This window comes from Zingiber officinale, chromosome 6B (genome assembly GCF_018446385.1).
Source record: "Zingiber officinale cultivar Zhangliang chromosome 6B, Zo_v1.1, whole genome shotgun sequence".
Lineage (NCBI taxonomy): Eukaryota > Viridiplantae > Streptophyta > Magnoliopsida > Zingiberales > Zingiberaceae > Zingiber > Zingiber officinale.
Window position 1 is genome coordinate 59947725 of NC_055996.1, and position 15058 is coordinate 59962782.

Consider the following 15058-nt stretch of genomic DNA (forward strand, 5'->3'; position numbering starts at 1 on the left):
CAAATCTAAACTTTCTAAGCATGCTATAATAAACATAAATCTAAGAGAAAGCAAATCTGAACTCTCTAAGCATGCTACTACAGCATTTAAATAAAGAAAATTACATCTTAATTCCTTAAGCAAAGAAATCTAGAGATCTAAAATCGATACTGCTCATGCTTAAATCTATAGCAAGGAAATAGCAAAATAGTTCAATACTGCCCATGCTCAAATCCATGACAAAGAAATGGAAATAGGATCCAACACTGCCCATGCTCAAATCTATAGCAAGGAAATACAAACTGCATGCTTAAATAACAAAGGTTATTCATGTTCAGAAACATGGAAATCCAAGGCTAAAATACTAAACTTAAAACTAATCATGTGCATGGAATTAGCAAGGAAGAACTAAACTACAATGCAAAATTCTGCATACAAAGAGATCTAACTACACTAAAATTCTGCTCTTGATATTCTAATAGCAAAGGAAACTAGAAAATATCCCCGTGTATATTTAGTGGCAAAGGAAACTGATCATGTTCAACTAATAGCAAACAAAACTGGAAAATAAATCTGTTCATGCATTTTCATGAACAATAACTTAATAAATCCACACATCCTAAATTATTTCCAACTAAGCAAAGCGATAAGAAAGATTACTGCTGCTAACAACATCTACACGTGGTATATTAAAGCATGCATCACTAGATCTACATATGTTGAATTATTTCCAACTAAGCAAAGCAATAAGGAAGGTTACTGCTGCTATCAAACATTTATTTGATAAAGAAATCTGCCCATCTATTTGCAATAGAAATCTGCACATCTATTAGAAATAGAAGACTGCTCATGATCAACTAATAGAAACCGAAACCACATGTTAAACCTAAATAATTTATTCGTTTATCTCAGATTTCAAACAAAACTAAATCCCTAGCAAGCATAGATTCGGCTCAAACACAATCCTACATGCTCAATCAAACTAAACCATTTCTTGATCCTTCTTTGAAACCCACGGCAGCAACACCCAAAACCACAATCCAATCAAAACCCCTTCTTTCTTCTTTGATTCACGGCAACAAGCACAACCAACCGATTGTACAATATGATCCGAAAGCAGAGAAAGCAAGGAAACTCATGCAAGCTTTGGAAACGAGAAACTTAGAAAACAAGGAAACGAAACCCTAAGTCTGGAGCAACTCCTACCACAGGTGAGTAGTACTTACACTTGTTCTTGCACTTACAACCGACGAAATGGGTTCTAGGGTTCGAAGAAGGTGTAGATCTCGGCGATTCCTTTGTATCCGCGTCTCTTCTTGTCGAGAGGAGCTCGATGGTGTGAGGACCTCTCGGAAAAGCCCCTCGCCGGCCGCCGGAGACGCCTAGACGCACGCAGCGTTTTCGCCCGTGAAGAACTGCGCCGTCGGGAGAGAAAGGAGAGGAAGAGAATAGGTTTCGGGAGAAAGAAAACCTAAACCTTTTCTTATAACTAGGGTTTTCATTAAACCAACTACTACTTATATACATTTCGTTCTTTCCTTAATTAACATAACCCGCTTGCACACTTGGTCAACCACGATTTGACCGGAACCCCTGATCGCGGGTTCGATCCCTCTTCCGCCTCTTTTATTTCCATTTATTTCCTATTCCTTACTGCTTAAATACATTTTGTTCTATATTCATTCACAAAACAATTGCGGAACAGTTTGTTGGCTGGATTCGGTTAAGGCTCGGTTCAGGTCCGATGTCCATGGTTCAAATCTCGACTTGAACATTTTTTTGTCGAAACTTCTTTCGTTTAGTAAAAATACCAAACGACCTCCAAAAATTGCATAAAAATACTCTAAAAATTTCTAAAAATCTATATAATATTTTAAAATCATTTCCAAATATTTTTAAGGACATTTAGAACTCGAAATAGGGAAATTTGGGTTGTTACATCAATCGTGACCTGTTGGAACTCTTCATTGCCTAACATCCGGTTACCCTTGATCTGCTGGGACTTCTCCACCAACTGTCTAGTCAATCCTTTAACCCACTTATACTTTTCTCTTTATGCCAAGTGTCCAATCCTCCATGACCCACTTAGACTTCCAAACACCAGGTTCCGATCAACATTTGACCCACTTGGATTTCCTAATGCCAAGATTCACTCACCAGGACTTTTCACTACCTAGCTTCAATCACTAGGAGTTTGCCACCTGTCTTCACTCACTAGGGTTTTATCACTGCCCAGATTCACTCATTAGGACTTTTCACTACCTAGTTTCACTCATCAGGACTTTCCAACTACTTGGCTTCACTCACCAAAACTTTCTATCTACATGGTTTCACTCACCAGGATTTTCTATCTGCTAGACTTTACTCATCAGGACTTTCTACCTGCCTGGCTTCACTCACCAAGACTTTCTCACTGCCTAACTTCACTCACTAGGACTTCTCAATTGTCTGACGTCACTCACCAGGACTTTCTTACTGTTCGGCTTCACTCACCGTGACTTTTCACACCAAGTGTCTGATCACTATTAGCCCACTTAGTTTTTCTTCTTCTGCCAACTATCTCATTAGTCTTACATTTGCCTAACCTCCAGTGAGGACTTTCTCAGTCAAGTACCTAGTCAACTTTGACCTACTTGACTACTCTCTTATGTCAAACTGGTCAACCTTTGACTAGAGGAGACGTACACCAACATTATCCCTACTGGATAATTACACATGCAATCTCCATATATTATCAAACATCAAAACTCAAGCTTGAGCCAAACTGGTCAACATTGATCTAGAGACAATTGCACCAATAGTTTATCTCACAAGTATTTTACACTAATTAAGGGGCCGACTCAGTTGAGCTCTTCCTTGGACATGCCAAATTGAAGAGTTTGCATTACTTTGGCATCGACTTCAATCTTTTGTTTGCTTTCATTGGACAACTTCTCACACCCCAATGGTTCTTCAGCTTCGTTGGTGGGTAATGTGAATCTAGTTTGGATCATAATCCACATCTCCACTTGAGTCTTTAGATGGTATTCCATTCGACCCTTCTAGTAGCTAAAGTTATCAGCAGAGAATAATGGAGGTTGGACTATGTTGTAGCCTTCTTGATGTGCTATTATAAAAATTTTACAGGGCCAAAAATAGAAAAAACTGTACCAAGACTTGGTCTTAGATTAGTAGTGCGAGAGAATGAAATAAAATAAAAAATGAGAAAAAAAAACAAAACAACTTTGCTCAATTGGTAGTTGCGCTAATTTAGAGCGCTTTCACTCTAATACCAATTGTAGAATCAGAGAAGCACTAGAGGTGGCGAATAGCGCACGTGGTTCTTTCTTGTTTAAATGTTTCTGTCAATTTCAAAGTAAGCAGCGGAAATAAGAAAACTCAAACCAAAAAGATACTTTTATTTTTTTACTTAGTTCATATCCTCTAACTATTACTCCAAGGTCCACAATCGTTGATCGCTTTCAATGGGCAATCCACTAGTAATCTCTTTTTTTGAAGAAAAAGAGACTCATCTTTATAAAAGACTAGTAATGGTAACATGCTTACTGTTCATTAAAGTTTAAAGCACAAAGATGAATACGAAAATATAATTATACTGACATGAGGAAGATCTCGTAGTTGAGCACGGTTGTTAGAGCAGCAATTCGACATAGTGACGACATTTCAGAGTGAAGTAAGAGCAGGAGCACTTGAGTAGACATGTCTGAAGCCTCTATTTAAGATTTCTTTTATAGACTTGGATTGGTCTACCGATAAGCACTACAACAAATTTACTAAAAGATAATGGTAAAAAACCATTGTGAAAGACCCAAAAATTCGTTGTAAATTGACATGTTGAGAAAGATAGGGACACTCAAAGACAACGGTTAAAAACTATTGTCTTTTTACTTGAAACACAAAGGTAAAAAACTGTTGTCAAACACTGTCCTATCTTTGTCAATACGTCGATTTACCATGCATTTTTTTGGGGCCTTTCACAATGGTTTTTAACCGTTGTCTTTTCCTTAAAACTGTTAGAACTTTCGAGCCACAAAAATCACTTTTTGTGTTGCGAAAACCTGGAAGCTAGTCACAGATCCATGCGAAGATAGATAAATAAAATATTTATGTACATGTTTGTCTACACTAGATCTACCTTAGATCTATATGAATAGGAAGTATTACCCTTGTAACGATGCCCTTCGCTTATCCCACTCGTCCAAATGGTTGTCGGATCTCGTAGAGTGTCAAGTGTACACTCCTCTACACGTATCCACATGGACAAAAGGTGGAGAAAACCATTTAGAGTGTGCTAGCACTCTTGAGAGGTCTCGGCAATGGAGGAGAAGGAGAGAAAGAAAGAGAGGAAGAAGAAGAAGACCTTGAATAAGCACACCAACTCTCATTCATTCATTTGGCCGACCACTTATTAGAGCATTTTATACCTCCATGTAATACCAAGAGTCATGGCTCTTAGTCTTCCTCATGAGGTGGCACACAATGATGTAGCCTTGATGATGTGGAACATCATCATTGGTCGGGCCATGCCAAGTCACAATGTGGTGGCATTTAGTCAAGTCAAACTTGACCCTTCATCTTCCCTCTCAAGTCAAGTCAAACTAGACCTCTTATCTCCCATGGTTGATCAAATCTACCCTTTAATTCAAATCAATTTAATTTAATGAATCTCTATTCATTGGTTTAAATTGACTCAATGAATCATAGTCTAAATTAGACTCATTCGACACATGAATCAAATTGAGTTCAACTCAATTAGTCTAATTTGAATTACTCTTAATCCAATTTGGTTCATTACATGAACCTAATCCTCTTGGTCCATCATATGACCCTAATCTCCATCTAACTGTCCTTTGTGTGTGACCCTATAGGTTCTTGTAACGTTGGCAATGCTCCTAAACCCATTTAGAAACATAAACAATGAGCGGTATCTAGCAACACATCATTACTACCCAAGTTATAAGAATGTTGAGATCCAACATCACCATTGTGTCTACTAATTGTGACTCTCACAATATGTGACAATGTCCTTCTATCCTTGACATCTAAATTGATCAATTGAGGCATAGATCGTGTCATCCTCTAATCAATCTATGTCTTGAACTCAAAGTAGACTCACTCTAATCAAATGAGCTCAATATCTCATATTGACTTATTTGGACATGACCATGCACTTAGTGGTCTCACTCTATCAAGAATCATGATATTACTCTCGTCATATAGGAGGGATAGATCTCTTCTACATCACTCACATCCCTCCGCATAATTTGTTACATACCCAGTAGTCTCCTTTATAGTCCACTCATTTACGGGTGACGTTTGACGAAGCCAAAATATGCAACTCCTTATGTAGGGAACTATGGTGACTTCAGGTCCAAGGACTGATAGTAATACTAATAGTCACATGAGAAAGTATATGAACTCATATAACGATCCATGATACTTTCTCATGACGGGTCATTCAGTATACATTCTTCAATGCATACCCATGTGCCAACTTGATATCTAATATCCATGACTTGTGAGATCAAGTCATCGAGTTGACCTACATGCTAGTGTCATCGCATTAACATTGTCCCTGAATGTTAATACTTGACTAGGAATGATTAAGAGTAGTGTTCTCTATATCATCTCATTATCAATTCAACCAATCGATTGATATAAATAAGAACCTACTACTCAAGGACGCTATAATACTTAGTTATTTGGCACCAATACAAGTAAGTATAATAACCATAAAGAAATATCTTTATAAATATATATATATAGGAATATGATACATCGAGTCCATACAACAATCATCACATGATCATCACTAGGGCTCTCACTAACAATCTCCCACTAGCACTAGTGTTAATCAGTGTAGGCTCTAGCACCCAATGACCTAGTGTGACCATCATGCTTTCTCTGTGCCAACGCCTTGGTCAAGAGATCAGTGACATTAGCCTCTGTGGGTACTCTGCAAATCATCACATCTCCTCTATCGATGATCTCTCGAATGAGATGGAAGCGCCGTAGTATGTGTTTGGTACGCTGGTGTGAGCGAGTTTCCTTAGCCTGTGCAATTGCTCCATTGTTGTCATAATAGAACTTTATAGGATCGGCTATGCTAGGAACCACCCCAAGCTCAATAATGAACTTGAGGATCCAAACTGCCTCCTTAGCTGCTTCTGATGCAGCAATATACTCGGCATCTGTTGTAGAATCAGCAACTGTGTCCTGCTTTGAACTCTTCCAGCTCACAGCACCATCATTCAAGCAAAACACGAACCCAGATTGCGATCTATAATCATCCTGGTCAGTTTTGAAGCTGGCATCACTGTAACCCTTTACAGCTAGCTCGCCATCGCCTCCAAATATCAAGAAATATTCTTTAGTCCTTCTCAAGTACTTAAACATATTCTTGACCACTATCCAGTGACGCTCACATGGATCTGACTGGTATCTGCTTATCATGCTCAAAGCATACAAAACATCAGGACGAGTACACAGCATGGCGTACATGATAGATCCTATGACTGAAGAATAAGAGATCTTATCCATGCGTTCTCTCTCCTCTCTAGAAGAGGGACTTTGAGTCTTCGAAAGACTCACACTAAGTGACATCAACAGAAATCCTTTCTTGGAATACTGCATGGCAAACCGTAGTAATACCGTGTCAATATATGTACTTTGACTTAGGCCAAGTAATCTCTTAGATCTATCTCTATAGATATTTATGCCTAGAATACAGGCAGCTTCACCTAAGTCCTTCATCGAGAAATAATTCCCTAGCCAAGTCTTTACAGACTACAGCAGAGGGATGTCATTTCCAATGAGTAGTATGTCATCCACATATAATACAAGGAAGACAACTATGTTCCCAACAACCTTCTTGTAGACATATAGTTCATCTTCATTCTTGATGAAACTAAACTGTTTGATCGCATCATTGAATCGAAGATTTCAGCTCCGAGAAGCTTGCTTTAGTCCATAAATGGACTTATGTAACTTGCATACTCTGCCAGTATGCAGTGGATCTACAAAACCCTTAGGTTGTGTCATGTATACATCCTCAAGCAAGTTTCCATTCAAAAATGCGGTTTTGACATCCATCTACCATATCTCATAATCATGGTATGCTGCAATAGCAAGCATAATCCGAATGGACTTAAATATCGCTACTGGAGAAAAAGTTTCATCATAGTCAATACCATGAATTTGTTTGAAACCTTTAGCTACCGAACGACCCTTTTAGGTATGCTAATCCGAATGGACTTAAATATCGCTACTGGAGAAAAAGTTTCATCATAGTCAATACCATGAATTTGCTTGAAACCTTTAGCTACCGAACGACCCTTTTAGGTATGCATAAGTACATCCATGTCAGTCTTTCTCTTAAAGACCCACTTACACCCAATGGGTTTGACGCCTTCAGGTGGATCTACCAAAGTCCATACTTGGTTGGTGTACATGGATTCTATCTCGGATCTCATGGCCTCTATCCATTTCTCAGAATCCAGTCTCATCACAGCTTCCTGATAGGAGGTAGGTGTTGGTGCAACCTTAGGTCAAGGTTGACCTGGTTGACCAGACTCGAGTTGACTTAACTCGAGTTGTGTTTTGATGTTTGACGAGTTATGTTTGACAATGTTTGACGTGAACAGAAAAGTTGTATCTTGATGTTTTACAAGGATACAAACTTGGGAGATTGTGGGTGCAACCCATGGTCAAGGTTGACCTGGTTGACCCGAGGTGAGTTGACCTGACTCGGAAAAGTCCAAGCAGGGAGCTTGGCACCGGAAAAGTCCAAGCAGGGAGCTTGGCATGGGAAAAGTCCAAGCAGGGAGTTTGGCATGGTGAAAAGTCCAAGCAGGGAGCTTGGCACGGGAAAAGTCCAAGTATGGAGACTTGGCACAGAGAAGTCCAAGTATGGAAGCTTGGCACATGGGAAGTCGGAGAGGGCTCGGTAGCTCGTTCTCCGGACTGTGGTCAGAGAGGGCTCGGGAGCTCGTTCTCTGGACCGGATGGAAGTCGGAGAGGGCTCAGTAGTTCGTTCTCCGAACTGTGGTCAGAGAGGGCTCGGAAGCTCGTTCTCTGGACCGGATGTGGAAAGTCCTGGTGAGTGAAGCCAGGCAGACGGATAAGTCCTGGTAAGTGAAGCCAGGTAGTGGGAAAGTCCTGGTGAGTGAAGCCAGGCAGTTGGAAAGTCCTGGTGAGTGAAGCCGGGCAGATTGGAAATCCTGGTGAGTGAAGCCGGGTGAAAACCCTAGTGAGTGAAGCTAGGTGAAAGTCCTGGTGAGTGAAGCCGGGCAAGGGAAAGCCCAAGTGGGTCAAAGGGATTGACCGGACACTTGTTGGGGAGTCTTAGCAGGTCAAGGGAGTGACCGGATGCTAAGCACGATGTACCAACAGGTCAAGGTTGACCGGATGTTGGTTTGGAAGGTTTGGGACTTGGTTTGGGCAAAAACCAAGCTCTGGATCGATCAGTGGATCGATCCAGTGATACACTGGGTATCTGGATCGGTCTGGTGACCGATCAGTAACCAAACAGTATGCTACTGTATGTTATCTGATCGGTCTGCAGACCGATCAGAAAGCGAACAAAAGGCAAAGAGAAAAGGAGGGGATCGGTCTGTGGACCGATCCACATGCACCCTGATCGGTTCACAGACCGATCAGGAGACGATCAGAGAGTTGGGAGAAGAGTGCTGATCGGTCTGGGGACCGATCAGCATAGGTCCTGATCGGTCCCCAAGACCGATCAGGGAGGCCTCGGACCGATCAGGGTGGAGCTTGATCGGTCCAGATATATCCGTTGAGATTCAACGGGTATCTCCGTCTTCTTCGCTGTCTGCTTTACAGGTGCAGTTGCAGGTTCAGGCTATATAAAGGAGATCGAGGGCTGCTACAGCATACTCTTCTTCTGCTCCGAATCTTCTGCTTCTTCTTGTTCCTGCCTCTTCTTCTTGCTGCTGCAAGTTCTTCTGCGAGCTTTGCTGAGCTCTTCGTTCCTGAAGCTTTTTGTGAGCTTCCACTCGGCTGGGACCAACTGATCAGTTGCTGTTGCGGTTGTGGTTGGATCCGAGAAGCTGCTGCTTCATCCAGTCGAAGAGAAGGCAAGTAAGCGAAGGTGTTTCATACATTTGTATTGTATTTAGCTTCTTGCTGCTTTCTACTCCTGTATTTCTTTTGCAAAACATTGTGGCGAGGTTTCTCCACCCATAAGGAGTTTATATTAGCCGGTTTTCCGGGGACTCATCCACCGACGGATTGATAGGCTTCGTCCACCTTACGGACACGCCGAGGAGTAGGATTTTCATCTCCGAACCTCGTTACATCGACGAGTTTGAGGTTTGCTATTCTCCGTTGTCGTTTCTATTGTTTATTTCCGCTGCGCTAACCTTGATTTGTAGAAAGAAACGAACGATTTGGGTCGGCTATTCACACCCCCCCTCTCTAGCCGCGACCATCGATCCTAACAAGTGGTATCAGAGCGAGGTCGCTCTTCGCCGGATTAACACCCGAGGGAGCACAAGCTAGAGATGGATCAACTCGGAGAAGACATCACCATTCCACCCTTCTATGACTGCGACGACTTCGCGTATTGGAAGGTAAGAATGAGGTATTTTCTTATGACTAACCTTGAAAATTGGAGTTGTGTTCAATTAGGTTTCAAGCCTCCAATGGATAAGGAAGGAAAACCACTCGAGAAGAAGAAGTGGACAAGGGAACAAATCCACCATTCCACAATCAACGATGAGGTAATGAAAGTATTTGAATTCTCATTACCTAATGACATTCTATGTAAGATAGGTGGATACAACAATGCCAAGGAGTTGTGGAACAACTTGGCTAAGTTCCATGAGGGGAACTCCACTTCAAGCCATGAAGAGGAGTCAAGTGAGCCAAGTAGCTCACATCATGGAGGAGAGGAATTAGAAGTTGAGGGCTACTCAACATCTAAGGAAGAAGAGGAGGAGAGTTCTTCTTCAAGAATGGAGCAAGAGGAAGAAGCTTCTACCTCCGGAAGGGATGAAGAAGAAAGTCTTCATCCATCCTCAACCCTAGGTAACTCAAGCATTTCAATTTCAAATAAATTACACATAATGTGCTTTGAGTGTAGGGAGTATGGACATTATAAGAGTAAGTGTCCAAAGAGGGTTAGAAAGACTCCACCGGCGCCAAAGGTCAAGGAAGCCGGAGTCCCAACACGCAAGGGCAAGGAGCACGTGGTGTGCTTCCAATGCAAGCGAAGGGGACACTATAGGAGTCAATGTCCGAGGGGGAGGCAACCTCACAAGGACAAGAGACCGAGCACGTCAATAGGGGGAGCGAAGGCAAGCCCTAAGGTAACATTTAAGTCTCACTCTTGCAATAAGACACATGCTAGTAGTTTTGCTGCAATTGTTAATAATGATAAGCATGTTAACTTTAGGAACCAATATATGTGCTTAGGTGCTAAACATGTTAGCCTAGGTAAGGACAATACTAGAAATGTCAACCCTAGGACTAACTCATCTAAGGCTAAGGAGAACCTAGGTAGAAATCCCAAAACTACTAGACATATGCCTAGGAGTACCTCAAAGAACAATGACAAATTAAAACTTGAGGTATTAGAAAAGGAGAATCAAGTCTTGAGGTCAAGACTTGACACTTTAGAAAAGACCCTTAAAAATTTAGAGAAGTCAACTCTAGGGTCTAAGGGTCAAAAACCCAAGTCCAAGGACAAGAAAGGTTTGGGTCACAAACCTAAGTCCCAAGTGGTCAAGCCCACTTATCATAATGTTCCATTCGATTATGGAACAAGACCTAGGGCTAGAAAGACCATCACCAAGGTCACAAGGGGAGTCACCCCTAGAGTTGATCTTGATGAGACCCAAATGACCAAGGCTTCAAAGCCTAGGAGGGTCATTAGGAGGGTTGCTAGGGAAGTCATCCCTAGTGAATATTTAGTGAACCCAATGAGCTCAAATAGGTATTGGGTTCCTAGGAGCGTGATTTCATCACGCTAGATTAGTTAGGGTGTGCCAACCTTACTTGAATAGGTAGTTAACCTAATCATGGCAAAAGGTGGAACTTTAGGATTTTTCAAGGTATAATCAAGCCTTGAAAATGAAATTAAGAATTATTCCTAAGGTGATTAGAATGTGCCAATCAAATTTGAGGAGTTGTCTAGAGTCAATCTAATTGGCACATAGTGATCTAAAAATCTTTGGTATAAAATGCTAGGTCTATTACACTTAGGAATATAGAATTTATGGCAAAATGATCAAAATTATCAAAAATGGCAATTAAGGCTAGAATTAGGTATTTTCTATACCTTTATGTGCTATTTGCCATATATTGTTTGCCATATGCCATGTCATGACATCATATTTATTTTATGATAATTTAAAATGTCATGATAATGCTTAGGTTAGTTAAATGTCATGCTTTATTTAAGTTTCATACTTTATGCCATGACATCATGACATTGGCACATGTTTCCATTTATGATACAATTATATGCCATGTCATCATCTTGTGCATTAATGATCAATTAACTTGATTTAAGGATAAGAAACACAATTTGATATGGAGATCTAATTGTTGTTTAGAAAAATGCATGAGAACTTAGAATAAGCTAACCTAAACCCATATCTCACATCAAAATTGACTTTGATGTGTTTGATACACCTTAGATGTGTGTGAGATATTAGGATGATGAGTTAGGAACAAGGTGCATAGTTCTTGTACCTAGATGAGCCTAATTCAAAATTGGGGATCATAGGGAAAGCTTATGTACAAGTCATGTACATTTAGCCCAAAGATTGTGGTCCTAAATTAAATGGTTTAAATCATTTCAAAATTGATTTGAAAAACCTTGATGAAGCTTTTCTAGTGATAGCATTCATCATTGAGCAAAGTGATACAAAGATGAGTTAACTTTGAGCTATTTCAAAGACTTTTGAACTTTGTATCAAGATTTGAAAATGGAACTTATTTCATAGAAAACTATTTTTCCATGATAGTATATGTTATGAGGAGTGTATCCTCAAAATTTTACAATTTTTTGAATTTTCTGTGATTTTCTAGAGGTTTCTGAATTTCGGGAGAAGAAAAATTCAGAAATCAGAAATCAGAGGTCGTGGACCGATCAGGAGGTTCCCTGATCTGTCCAGGTCTGTGTGGATCGGTCACTGGACCAATCCAGAGGGAGCCTGATCGGTCTGGTGACCGATCAGGGTGTGCCAACCTGCTAAATTTCGACTGGTTGTCTGAAATTTCAGCTTGGGAGTTGGTATTTTGAAGGTTTGAAACTCTCCAAGACATTGTTGGTGCAATGGTCAAGGGGGAGTTGACCTTTAGGGGGAGTTTTACCTATTAGTCAGGGGGAGTTGACTTTTAGGGGGAGTTTTTACTCCTAAAGACTTGAGTGATATGGGATTATCACTAAGTTAATTGTTGGACCTTAGTATCAAGGGGGAAATTAAGAGTTTCAATGAAAGGTATGGGACTTTCATTAGGAAAAAACTCTTGACCTTGATTCACTCTTTTTGATGTGTGTCAAAAAGGGAGAGAGTGTAGGTTTGAGGAGAATAGAGAATGTTCAAACCTAAGTTAGGTTATCGGGTTAACCTAACTTGATTATGGGTTTTGTCAAACATCAAAAAGGGGGAGATTGTTGGTGCAACCTTAGGTCAAGGTTGACCTGGTTGACCAGACTCGAGTTGACTTGACTCGAGTTGTGTTTTGATGTTTGACGAGTTATGTTTGACAATGTTTGACGTGAACAGAAAAGTTGTATCTTGATGTTTTACAAGGATACAAACTTGGGAGATTGTGAGTGCAACCCGTGGTCAAGGTTGACCTGGTTGACCCGAGGTGAGTTGACCTGACTCGGAAAAGTCCAAGCAGGGAGCTTGGCACAGGAAAAGTCCAAGCAGGGAGTTTGGCATGGTGAAAAGTCCAAACAGGGAGCTTGGCACGGGAAAAGTCCAAGTATGGAGACTTGGCACGGAGAAGTCCAAGTATGGAAGCTTGGCACATGGGAAGTCGGAGAGGGCTCGGTAGCTCGTTTTCCGGACTGTGGTCAGAGAGGGCTCGGGAGCTCGTTCTCTGGACCGGATGGAAGTCGGAGAGGGCTCGGTAGCTCGTTCTCGAACCAGTCTAGTAGGAGATAGGCGTTCTCGGACCAGATGGAAAGTCCCGTGAGTGAAGCCAGGCAGACGGATCCTGGTAAGTGAAGCCGGTAGTGGGAAAGTCTGGTGAGTGAAGCGTTGGAAAGTCCCGGTGAGTGAAGCCGGGCAGATTGGAAATCCTGGTGAGTGAAGCCGGGTGAAAACCCTAGTGAGTGAAGCTAGGTGAAAGTCCTGGTGAGTGAAGCCGGGCAAGGGAAAGTCCAAGTGGGTCAAAGGGATTGATCGGACACTTGTTGGGGAGTCTTAGCAGGTCAAGGGAGTGACCGGATGCTAAGCACGATGTACCAACAGGTCAAGGTTGACCGGATGTTGGTTTGGAAGGTTTGGGACTTTGTTTGGGCAAAAACCAATCTCTGGATCGATCAGTGGATCGATCCAGTGATACACTGGGTATCTGGATCGGTCTGGTGACCGATCAGTAACCAAACAGTATGCTACTGTATGTTATCTGATCGGTCTGCAGACCGATCAGAAAGCGAACAGAAGACAAAGAGAAAAGGAGGGGATCGGTCTGTGGACCGATCCACATGCACCCTGATCGGTTCACAGACCGATCAGGAGACGATCAGAGAGTTGGGAGAAGAGTGCTGATCGGTCTGGGGACCGATCAGCATAGGTCCTGATCGGTCCCCAAGACCGATCAGGGAGGCCTCGGACCGATCAGGGTGGAGCCTGATCGGTCCAGATATATCCGTTGAGATTCAACGGGTATCTCCGTCTTCTTCGCTGTCTGCTTTGCAGGTGCAGTTGCAGGTTCAGGCTATATAAAGGAGATCGAGGGCTGCTACAGCATACTCTTCTTCTGCTCCGAATCTTCTGCTTCTTCTTGTTTCTGCCTCTTCTTCTTGCTGCTGCATGTTCTTCTGCGAGCTTTGCTGAGCTCTTCATTCCTGAAGCTTTTTTGCGAGCTTCCACTCGGCTGGGACCAATTGATCAGTTGCTGTTGCGGTTGTGGTTGGATCCGAGAAGCTGCTGCTTCATCCAGTCGAAGAGAAGGCAAGTAAGCGAAGGTGTTTCATACATTTGTATTGTATTTAGCTTCTTGCTGCTTTCTACTCCTGTATTGCTTTTGCAAAACATTATGGCGAGGTTTCTCCACCCATAAGGAGTTTATATTAGCCGATTTTCCGGGGACTCATCCACCGACGGATTGATAGGATTCGTCCACCTTACGGACACGCCGAGGAGTAGGAGTTTCATCTCCGAACCTCGTTACATCGACGAGTTTGAGGTTTGCTATTCTCCGTTGTCGTTTCTATTGTTTATTTCCGCTGCGCTAACCTTGATTTGTAGAAAGAAACGAACGATTTGGGTCGGCTATTCACACCCCCCCCTCTCTAGCCGCGACCATCGATCCTAACAGTAGGCTCATTCTCAACAAGCATAATGTCATCATGGTCAGACAAGAGAAATGAGTATCTCTCAGGCTGACGACGTATCCTGACAGACCTGCGAAGAGGTAGGTCTACTTGAACTGGTTGTTGTTCCTCAACTCCTTGTGCAACAATCTCATCATCCACAACATTTTGTGGTTCCAGTTCAACTTCCATCAAGGCTCCAGTGCTATGGTCCATATCTTGAACTTCTTCAAGATCGAACGTACTCCCACTAGTTTTTCTAGAAACAAAGTCCTTTTCTAGAAATATCCCAGTCTTAGCCACAAACACTTTGTGGTGACTGAGAATGTAGAAGTAATATTCCTTCATTTCCTTGGGATATCCTATAAAATATCACTTATCAGATTTTGGTCCCAGTTTATCCGAGACTTAACGTCGAACATAAGCCTCACAACTCCAAATCCTCATAAAAGATATCTGGGCATTTCTCCCAGTCCATATCCTATATGGTGTCTTTATCACAAGTTTGAATGGAACACGGTTAAGTGTGAAGGTTGCTGTGTCTAGAGCATATCCCCAAAA